General features: G+C 36.0%; 1 pseudogene; it reads right to left on the bottom strand.

Annotated features, from left to right (window-relative positions):
* Positions 1 to 1,670: 1,670 nt before the first annotated feature.
* LOC102889212 lies at positions 1,671 to 5,065 on the bottom strand (annotated as a pseudogene).
* Positions 5,066 to 10,451: the final 5,386 nt, after the last annotated feature.

Genomic DNA, 10,451 nt, shown 5'->3' with positions numbered 1-10,451 from the left:
CTAATGAGAGAATCAGCCTGTTCTTTGGAAATTTTGAAGCCAGGTACTGATTTCTCCTCTCTAGCTATGAAAGTCATAGATGGCAACTTCTTTCAATATAAGACTATTTTGTCTAATAGTCTTATAACAGATTTGTAAATCTGTCGTTCAATGTAGCTACTTTCATTGATTATCTTAGTTCTGGCTGACTTGCTGCTTCTTCTACATTAGCACTTGCTGCTTCACCTTGTACTATTAAGTTGTAGAGTCAGCTTCTTTCCTTAAACCCCATGAACCTGCCAGCTTCAAACTTTTATTTTGCAACTTCTTCACCTCTCTCAGCCTTCATAGAATTAAAGAAAGTTAGGGCTTTGCTCTGGATTTGGCTTTGGTTTAAGAGGATTCTATGACTGGTTTGATTTTCTATCGAGACCACTAAAACTTTATATCAACAATAAGGCTGTTTTGCTTTCTTATCATATGTGAGTTCACTGGAGTAGCACTTTTAATTTCCTTCAAGAATTTTTTCATTGCATTCATAACTTGGCTCACTGACGCAAGAGGCCTAGCTTTTGGCCTATATCGGCTTTTGACATTCCTTCCTCACTAAATTTAATCATTTCTAGCTTTTGATGTAACCCATTTCCCATTTAGGAAAAAAAAAATGCAGCTCATTGCCAGCATTAATTTAATTTTAAGTAAACATGTTCTTTGAGGCTGAAGCAAATCTGACTGGTTTTTAGTGTGAAAATAAAATATAAAACTATTCTTGTAGTTATTTCTAAACAGAATTTGTCTCTAATCCTAATGTGACAGAAACATATACATAAATCGGATTCATCAAATGAATCTTTGGCTAGCAACCATTCGAGAATGTTGTAATCAACATGCTTAAGAATGCTACATTTTCTAGGATTCGACATTTTCAGTGATCGAGAATTACTACATTTGGTAAATGGAGGTATCACTACTAAAAACATAGTGCTATAAATAGAATGATATTGTTTCCAAAGACTATTAGTATACGAGAGCGATGAGAAATTAATAGAAAAAGAAAGATATTTCATGGCAAACTTTGAGAGTAAGGTTAGGACTGTAATCTGCAAATTATCTTGGGGTAAATAAATGCTGCAGCCACAAGCACCACCAGTGAGTATTCTCAGGGCAAACAAGAAATCGATATAAATGAAAAACTCTTCCTTTAACTTGAACACTTAAAGGCCATTGTAGCGTTATTGATTGGCCTAATTTTAATATTGTGACTCAGGGAATAGTGAGGCCTGAGTTGATGAATAGAGATAGGGAATAGGCCAGTTAGTGGAGCAGTCGGAAAATCACATTTATTTATTTATTTAATATATTTTTAATTTTTAATTACAATTGTCATACAATATTATATTAGTTTCAGGTATACAACATGGTGATTAGACACATATAACTTACAAAGTGATCACACCAATAAATCTAGTACCCATCTGACACCGGATATAGTTATCATAATATTATTGACTATATTCTTCATGCTATTTTATCTTCTTCTTTTTTAGCTTTTATATTTGAGCATATTCTCCATTTAACTTTTAAAACAGCACTATAGTTGAATATTAAGACAAAAGCAATAGCAAATAGTGAGCACATGATTATAGTCCTTCACTCATTCACTGCTGCTTATAAAATGCCAACAATGAGTGTCATTCACTGGCCCCATTAAGAGATCTGATGCTCAATACCCCGCTAGGATGATGTTCACCATTTTCATATGCTTCTCTATTGTAATGGCACTGTCTTTCTTAATTTGGATCAAAGTTTGCCAGTTCTACTTGGTTCATTTCATCAATCCCTTCTACTTCCTTTCAGGTGGGAATTTTTAAATCTAAGAGAGTTTATCAGGTGAGAGAAAGCCATTCTCAGGACAGTTTACCTTAAATTCAATGATTAGGTTATTCTTTTAGTATGGTCTATGATAAATTGGCATGCCTGCATTTAGCACACACTTAATACACACTTAATATCTCCATGCTTGACAGTCTGACTTGGATGAGAGGTGATGACTATGGTTTGGTTGTCAAGAGTAGATATTGGCTTTTGGAAGCCGCATAATGCTTCAGCCAGTTGTATGTCCATTAACGTGAAAATGTCTTCTTTTCATTGAGTAAAAATAGCTTGGGTCTTCTGATCTAAAATAAAGATAATATCTCTGGGTGCCTGTCCTGGTTCTTGGTCCCTTTCACCATGGAATGTTATCTTCTGGCCATCTTTCATGTGTTTGTCAATATGAATTTCTAGAATCTTCCCTTGAACTACCTTCCATTGCAGCTTTCACATCTAGCTTTAGAACTGATTCATTCCCCATGGCCCTGGCACCATATGCATACAGAGTGAATTTGCTGAACCATTCCAGGTCCTATTTGATGAATTCTTATTGCATCCCAGTACCTCGGCAATTGGGACAGCACTCTACTGCCCCTTACTTACCACATTGGCCTTCATGTTTGTCATAGATCACATTTTTTTACAGTTAGTTTTCTTGTTGTGCCATTATATAAATCTTCTAAGGTTACTGAGAGTTGAGGCGCAATATTTTTACCTCTTCTTTCTCTCTGCATCCTTCCTCCTCCAAAAAATATACCAAAGATGTCCATGGGGAAGTCAAAACTGCCACCTGCTCCACTTTCTTTAATTGCTTGTTCTCCTCTTTTGTCATACAATTCCCTTTTCTTTGTGTAGGAGAGCAGTTCATAAGCTTAAGAAATCTGTTAAAACTTCTCTCCTTCATTTGGATCTTTATCAGGGTGGTATTTCAAGGCCAATTTCTTGTAAGCCTTTTTTAATTCTTCTTGGGTGGCATTGGATTTGACCCCCAAAATGTCGCAGTAGGTGGCGTTTTTTTTCACTAGTTTTGATGGCCAGTAAGCAGGTCGAGGCCACCATGGGGCAGCAGGAGAGAGCGTGTTACTATGCACAGCTCAGGCAGCTGTTGCTCCTCCACCTCTTACCCAGAGTTCTGGAAAATTCCCTCTTACTTTATCTTCTAAATCACTGATTGGATCCTGTTTTGTCTAATCTGCTGTTGATCCCCTCTCATGCATTCTTCATTTCTGACTGGTCCTTTTTTTATGTTTTCCATCTCCATTTTTATGTTTCCTATTTCTTTGTTAAAGTTCTGACTGAGTTCATCTACTCTTCCTCTAAGTTCATTGAGCATCCTTCTAACCAGTGTTTTGAACTCTGCATCTGGTAAATTGCTTATCTCCATTTTGTTTCGTTCTTTTTCTGGAGCTTTATTTTGTTCTTTCATTTGGGACATGTTTCTTTGTCTTCCAATTTTGGCTGCTTCCCTGTGTTTGTTTCTATATATTAGGTAGTCTTCTATGTGTCCTGGTCGTAGTAGAATGTCCTTTTGTAGTAGCTGTGTTGTGGGGCCCAGTGGGGCAGTATCCTGATCACCTGAAGTGGGTGCTCCAGGTTTGTCTCTTGTATGGTTTATGTTTGCCCTCACGTTGTAGTTGAGACTTGGTTGCTATTTGCACACCAGTGGGATTGACTCCCAGGTTTATTGGGCTTTCCCTATGAAGCAGGACTTGTTTTAGTAGGGCTCTGGTGCCTGCCCATTTTTCCCTTTAGGTGTACATCTCTGATGGTGCTCCAGCTTAGTCTGAAGCTGGCCATCAGGTTCGCTAGCCTCCACGACACCTAGGAGGACTCCCACTGCAGGTCAAGTTTAATCTTAGCCAGTGCCCTGCCTGGAGCCACCTGGTAAGAATCACCAAGCAATCTGCAGATGGCCTCTGCCCACAGTAGGCTTGGAGGTACCTTGAGAGGCCAAGCCATAAACCACGGCCAGCTGCCGCTAGGGCAGCACTTGGGTCTGCTCAGCAAGAGATATGGAACAAGCCAATGCTGCTTATTTGGATTTTGTAAACCTTTTTTTAGGAAAATCCGAAGCATGAGCCAAGACAGGCCATTTGTATGGAAAAGCCACTGGAAGTAGCTTGGGTGGGCCCACAAGTTGGGTGAGGTGGGGTCTCAGGGAATCTCCTGGGTAGGGTGACCAGGATTAGCATGTTGATAGAGACTCAGATATGATAGCTGTTTGTGTCTGCACCGGGTGGGGGGGTGGGCAGGCGCGGAGATGGTAGGAAGGGATCAACAAAGAAATGATGCCTCTGCCAGCATTTCTGTCTGGGAGAAAGCTGCCCTTCTAGCCCTCACCCTGAAAGACAACTTGGTTCCTCCTGGTGCCTTTCAAGCTGCTGCCCCAGCACTGGAGCTCAGAACAAGTTCTCACACAGGACCCTTAAGAGGAACATCTGTGACTCCAGTCTCCTTCCATCTCACTCTGCTACAATTTCTGCTGGTTTTCACAGCCAGAAGTTGTGGAGACTTATTTTCCCAGCACTAGAACCATGAGCTGGGGAGCCTAATGTGGGGCCAGGACAGAAAAACAGATTTACCAATCAATTTTGCTGTCACATGGGCACAGTTTGTGTCACCTCAAAACAATTATAATAGTAAGATCAAAGATCACTGATCACAGATCACTATAACAAATATGATAATAAAATTTTTTTGAAATATTGTGAGAATCACCAAAATGTGACACAGAGGCACAAAATGACCAAATGACATTGGAAAAAATGGCACTAATAGACTTGCTTGATGCAGGGTTGTCACAAAACTGAAATTTGTAAAAAAAGAAAATGCAATATCTGAGAAATGTAATAAAGTGAAGCATAATAAAAAAGAGGTATGCCTGTATGTGTATAGTTCCATTCATCCTTATTGGACTAATTTATTTTCTTATAATTGTAATAATATTCTAATTAACTATACTAAAGTATTATGTTAAAAAAGGTAATGACACATGGCATTTGTTGAACTTGTGATGTTTTGGGAAAGGGTTTTTTACATGGTTACCTTGTTTAGTCTTTCCCAAGCTTGTAGAATTGATATTATTACATTCGCTTTGAAATATAAAGAAACAAAGGCTTAAAAATACAATCTGTAAGAAGCATAGGTAGGCTTTGCTACTACCTCTATCTGGCTCCAAATTCTCTATGCCGTATTGCCTTTGCATAGCATCCATTTACCGTGAGCGAGTCTCCTTACAGACTGCTGTGATACATTTGGTAGTCATTGACTTCAGTTATATGAACTGAAGAATTACATTAATGTATTTAGCATGTTTTTTTTTTTAAGCAAGAACTAGATTTTTTTCAGAGTTAGTAACTGATAACATACATAAACAAATAAACAGATTTTAAGATAATTTTTTTCTTAAAAAAATAACCTTATAAGAAGTATTCTATTTAGGAGTTATATCTCACAGATACCAATGCTGTGATTGAAGAATTTAGTTTCAGCTAGCATATTCCAGGGCAGAGCAGAGACAAGCAATGACAGCGTGGTGATAAGCGCATTCTCTGTGACCGACTGGTTAGGACTGATGTAAGCCACATTTAAAGGAAAAAAAAAAAAAAACCACTTTGAATGTTTTCAGGGCCAAATGTTATCCTTCCAAACCATAACTAGCATCCTTTGGGCTGAAATAGAAGGTTTGAATAGGAATAATTATTGGATACAGTTTATATCCTGGATATATAAATGTGGGCATTCGTGTCACTCACCCTGTGTGTGTGTGTGTGTGTGTGTGTGTATCTGTGTGTATATATTTATATTATACATACAGTATATATAATATATATTATATATGTGCAAGAATAACATGTTTTTTCTTGTTTATCATTTTGAAAGCTAGTAAGAGTTTTAAAATGTAATAATGTTCAAATTCTTTAATAAAGTGCTCCTTGCTAATGTTTATTTTTGTCCACATGTAACTCATTTTATTGTGGAAATGGACAGGATAAGGTTTTCTTGAGGATAGGATTCATTTCTTATCAGCCTTTGAATATACAGCACTTTACATAGGTACCTGCTCCTCAATAAGTACTTTCTATACTATTTTGTTAAACAAATAAATGAGTGGATGGGTGGTAGCAATGAAACAAAACTACTTCAGGAAAAGAAAGTTTCTTTTAGCAAAATGTTTGCTGAAAACATGAAACAACAGTGGACACAAGAGATTTTTAATACTTAGGATAGTCTTCTTGACTCTGTTTGACCATAAAAATATTATTGCCTGATTTAAGTCATGTCTCCTTATGCATCCATCCTCAAACCCAGCAATGGGTAAATGCTTTTTCTATCATCAGTGCCCAGGGTAGAAAGCATTTAATCAAGCACATTTGCTTTTGAAGGATTCCCTGTAAGTACAGCTACTAATGTTGTAATAATAATTAGTGAAAGAAATAGCGAGGGAATCATAGAAATAGCTGTTGAATTCTACAGCTAGAATAGAGAACATCTTGTTTACAGGCTAATTTTTTTTTTTTTTAATTAGCTAATGAACAAAATCTGAGCTGTGATAATAGAAAGCAACCAGTTTAGTTTGGGAAAAAAGATAAAAAATTCTGATTAGAGACACAGAATTAAATGGACTTAAATAGAATTAAATAGAAGATGTGGATAGTAATGTACCAGGAGAAACACATCTCCATAGCAATACACTTCGCTAATAAGTGTTCTACCAGTACCATAATAATGAAGTGGGTCTGTTAATACCAAAACTACTAAATGACTAATGTGTGGCTGAGGGACACAACTAAGCTGAGGTGGGTTGTCTGTGTGCCAAAGGGTCTTTCATCCTCCAGTAGGTAGACTGAGCTCCTCACATTATGATCTCAGAGTTCTAGTGTGCGGCAAGAGAGACAGCCTCAAAGCACAAACTGTTTCAGGTTTACTTGTACTAAGTTTGCAAATGTTTTCTTGGCCAAACCAAGTCACGTGGCAACCAAAATTCAAATTTTGGGGCAACAAACTGCAATACTTGACTGGAGATTCTGCACTATCTCATTGGAAGGATGTGGATTTAGGGAGGGGAGTAATTTATAACCATTTTTATAATCTACCACATAATCTTTTCATATCTATGTAGCAATAATTTTAATATTTTATAAATATTAATATAGTTAATCCTGCTATATGAAATGTTGATTGGTAGAGTGAACATTATTTGAATTTTAGAGTGTAAAAATAATTGTTCTTCATACAAAATATTCAACACTAGGTTTTTAGTAAAAATTAAAAATTAAGAAAATTAAAAGATAATATTTAGTCACATATATAAGCTATGAGCCTCCCATTGAGGGATACAATGGATCATAGGGCACTCTGGCTCCAGTGTCTTTACAAATTTGGTTGGTGATTAGTACACACGCCAGAAAGGTTTCTTGAACACCTTCCAAAAAAATTTATCTTTTCCTTATTTTTCCCTTTTATTACTTCAGTCTTTTTGTCTTTAATCTTTGTTGTGTTATATATATATTAAAAAAAATAATACATATGGAATGGCTTGAGTTTTCCACTTGTAATATTTTATTTTGAATTTTGTTTCAGTTTAGTGTATTAACGTCATTCACATATTTCTATTGACTTAGTTGTAATTTCTTCACATCTTTCAAACTTTCATTCTCTCTTAAGGACTCAAATCCCAACCCAGACCATATAAAATGACAAGTTGAAATGAGGGAGTATTTGCAGAATTAGCTTCAGGACTACTGTGGTGAAAATTTGTACTTTATTTAATATCTCTCTCTCTACCATCAACCTTAAACCTTTCCCAGATAGTCTTCTCATTAGCCCCTCTAGCTTTGGGCTCACTAATAATTTGCTATTTCAGCAGCCCTTGACTTTAAAGTCTCTTTATCATCTCATACATGTGCCAGACATAAAGACGAATGACTTAAAGCTTCAGGGAATGGTTAATAGTTCTTGTCCTTATATTCGCCTTATAAAATCTCGTATTTTCCTCCCTCAACTCTATAAAACTTCAGACACTAATACATCCTATTAAGAAACTTACATCTATCTGCATACAATTATTTCCCTAAACTCTGGGTTATTGTGTAAAGTCAGAAACAGTTTGTGTGCTACCCATTAAATCACCATATATATGTGGTTTCCTATGCTCTTGCACATGCATAGGAAAAAAAAATGAAACCCTAAAGCACAATATTTACCAATATTTAAATAATCCAGTTGAAACCTTTTTAGTCATTAATAAAAAAAAATTACATCATAGATGGTTACTTATACTAAGAAGGGCGGAAATGACAGAAATTGGGGAGAGGACGCACAGAAAGTCCTAAGTAAACTAGGACAGTAGTTCTCCACAGTATTCCAGCAGCGACTGGCACATATCATTTCATAACATGTGTCCCATTGTACTGGCCTTCCAGTATATAGTCTTCCCATTGCTCATAGTCTTCCAGTAAACCCTGAGTCACTTGTAGGCAGAGGACTAATTCCTTAGGATACATTCTGCCTGAGATTGCTTACAAGGGAATGAATGAAAATTTAAATGATAACGAATACAGAATGCAACGGCTTTGTCATTTTATTACAAAACTTCGTGGCAAAATATTGACATGTTTTCTTTGACTATTTCTCCCGTTTCTACTTAAAACATCAACATACAATTAGCCAAACTTGTGAATAGATATCCTGTGAGTCACAAACCAGTTGCTGTTTATAACTCTGAAGAAAATGATTGCAGTTCTCACACCTATACCTTTTTCTTCTGAGTGTAAATATACCCGCAGACCTTTTATTATTTTCTAACTGGAGGGCTGGTGAATAAGCTCAGCATGGTTGAGCAGATAATGTTCAGGGATAATTGGATCTGCAGGCTAGGTGGTGAGAATGTTAAAGATTTTATGTGCAAGATTTATTTGTATCAAAGTCTACATTATATTTGAGAAAATTCAGATTTTATTTTGACATTTCCATTCTGGATTTTAAACCACTAGTTAATTTCTAATGCCTTTCTGGAGACTCTATCACCTCACATTCTTTAAATATCAGTAAAATATTTCTTTTCTTAGTGTGAAAATCATTTATTGTGGATGCTGAGATTCAGAAATAGTACACTACTGAACTGAAAGGAGAAAGCACCTCATCATTTTATTTGGTGTTAAAGTTATTCGATTATTCTGGAGAGTCTTCTGAAAAAATAAACTGGCCTTGTGAAACTTTTGAGCATTCCCCAGGATCAACGGTGCCCACTGATTTATTTGAAAAAATAAATTATCAATCCTCAAAGGGATCCTAGGTCAAACTTTGACCAAGTAGATGGCTGAGAGGCTGGTTTCTAGTGGAGTGTAAAAATTGGAAGAAATAAAATGTGGAAATAAGTGGCAAAAGGAAGAACTCATTCAAGTCAAACAAAGGACGAAAAAAAAATCCTTCGGACTGTAGAAAGACTCCAGGGAGAATTAATTAAAGCTGGTTTATTCTTTATGACATCCATCATTTGGTGAGCTGGAAAGCTCTGACAGGCTTGTCATATGTGTTTCATGTGCTTAACTCTTGTCAGGTGATTTTATGAATCACTTAATTTCTGACAGACCTGTTCAGAAAATTGTAGGGTGTCCCACAGGTGGGATTTGTTGATAGAACAAAGAACATCTGTTATATTTTTACATTTCTGACTTTAAACAATAAACTAGGAAAAAAAGTGACTTGTTTGTCCATTGTCTGCCTCTCTGTATCCTTTGTCCTAGGGAAATTAAGATCTAGGGAATTTTTTCTCTTGCTCACCTCTACGTTTTCAGTCACTAGTGTCTAGTATGTGGTAGGTGCCCAATATTTGTTGAAATAATTAACAAATGAATTAATTAATTTTTGTCTATCCTGCTTCACAGGTAGACTTAGATTGGGTATCAGCATCTGAGTACTTGAAGGTTTTTATATATGCATTTAGAAACTATTCATGGTGCCATAACATCTTTCGATTCTGGATATTGTTTTCTTTCTCTTTTCTCAACTATCTTACTTTGTCCACCTTATTATTTACTTCACAATTAGGACACTTCTTTCCATGGGAAGCCTTTCCTAAACTTCTATATGTTATATATGCTCCCAAAGCAGCATTTGTGCCCCTTATATACTCTCTTGGGACTGTCTATGTTTTGGCTATATTCTCCTAGTAAACAGTAAGAACTATGAAGATAACCATGTATGTTATTTTGGACATAGGATTTTCCCTAGTATTTATTTGGTACCTGGATATAATAGCAAATTAATAAAAGGTTTTGAATGAATAGTATACACAATAATTTTAAAACTGAAATTTCTTTTAAAGACTGGAAACAGAGAAAACATCTTAAATATATTCAACCAGCAATTACACTGAATATATGTTGCTTTTACAACTCTACAAATTACTTATGAATGAAATTAATTAATAATTCAGAGACATTATCATTAACTTAATGCCTGCTGAGTCACAGAGACTGAATTATATATTTACGGAAACCTTTGGACCTCTGCTGTAACTCACCTAGCAGTTATTAGTGCATGCCTGTGTTTAGTTTACCTTTATAATTTTCTCATAAGTAGATCATAGGAAGGAA

This window comes from Pteropus alecto, unplaced genomic scaffold (genome assembly GCF_000325575.1).
Source record: "Pteropus alecto unplaced genomic scaffold, ASM32557v1 scaffold239, whole genome shotgun sequence".
Lineage (NCBI taxonomy): Eukaryota > Metazoa > Chordata > Mammalia > Chiroptera > Pteropodidae > Pteropus > Pteropus alecto.
Note: the sequence above shows the minus strand (reverse complement) of the source record. Positions and strands in the feature narration are given on the sequence as shown.